Below are 1,075 nucleotides of genomic sequence, written 5' to 3' on the forward strand. Positions count from 1 at the left end.
CCGCAGAAGCAGAAGCAGAAGCAGAAGCAGCCCCTCTGCGCGAAGAGACCGAGCTCTGCGGAAAGGCACGCAGCGCGTTGGGGGCGCGGCGGCGCCCCGAGTTTTGCTTCGGATGATGGACGCAGGCTTCTTAGTGTCCTTCAACGTGATTTCTTTCTTCTTTTTTTTTTTTTTTTAGCAACTGAAAACCAGCAACTGAACAATCTTGAAATGAAATGAAATATCGAGAGATAGTAGGGAGTCTACAGCCATGCCACCCTGGACAAGCCCCATCCGAAGCTAAGCAGGGTCGGGCCTGGTTAGTACTTGGAGGGGAGACCACCTAGGAAGACCAGGTGCTGTAGGCCTAAAAAATAAAAAAAATAGAAGGGATTGTAAACTGACAAGGTCCCTGCAATCTGTGAGGTCAACCAAGGGTTGCCTCGCCTAAAAAAAAAATTAAAAAAAAAGATGGTGGGAAGGAGGAGGGGAGAGGAGGAAGCCGCATTGCTCTGGGGAGTGAAGAACCCGAAATGCAGAAAACTGTTCCGAAAATTTGCCAAAAAGGTAAAAACCAAAAACTCCGATGAGCAAGGCTGCTGAGCCTAATGCAGGACAGGACAAACGTCCCTGAGTTGGGGGGAGACTCAGCCCCGTACTGAGAGAAGACAGGCCTTTGGCGAAGAGCATTCCACACACCCGCCAAGGGCAGAGTCCAAGGGGGAGTTTATAGAAAAGGGGTGACACTCCACATACAGAGCGCGGTCTCCTCTCAGAGGCACGGAATGACAGGGACAGTGAGAGGGACCCGGAGTGTTCCGAGAAGTCAGTGTATGAACCGTTCGTTGGTCCCTGGGAGCTATAGTGTAAAAGACTCTGTTAACCCATTTCCTTTGACATGACGCACAGCGAGGCAGGGGCCGAGTACGCAGTGGAAAGGTAAGAATGTAGAGAGTGAAAGGCCTGCCGGAGGGTCCCGGCCTCTGAGGCATAGGTTCCCCGTGCTGTGACCACAGGGAGTGACTCCGCTGGTTCCTGTCTCCCCTGCACAGGTGTGGGGGCATGGCTGTCAGCAGTCCCAGCAGAGATGTCCCTT

The 1,075-nt window shown here is 52.7% G+C and overlaps 1 pseudogene; it reads left to right on the forward strand.

Moving 5' to 3' along the window:
* Positions 1 to 240: 240 nt before the first annotated feature.
* Positions 241 to 347, forward strand: LOC111735798 (annotated as a pseudogene).
* Positions 348 to 1,075: the final 728 nt, after the last annotated feature.

The sequence above is a fragment of the Pteropus vampyrus genome, unplaced genomic scaffold, assembly GCF_000151845.1.
Source record: "Pteropus vampyrus isolate Shadow unplaced genomic scaffold, Pvam_2.0 Scaffold1000009020, whole genome shotgun sequence".
NCBI lineage: Eukaryota > Metazoa > Chordata > Mammalia > Chiroptera > Pteropodidae > Pteropus > Pteropus vampyrus.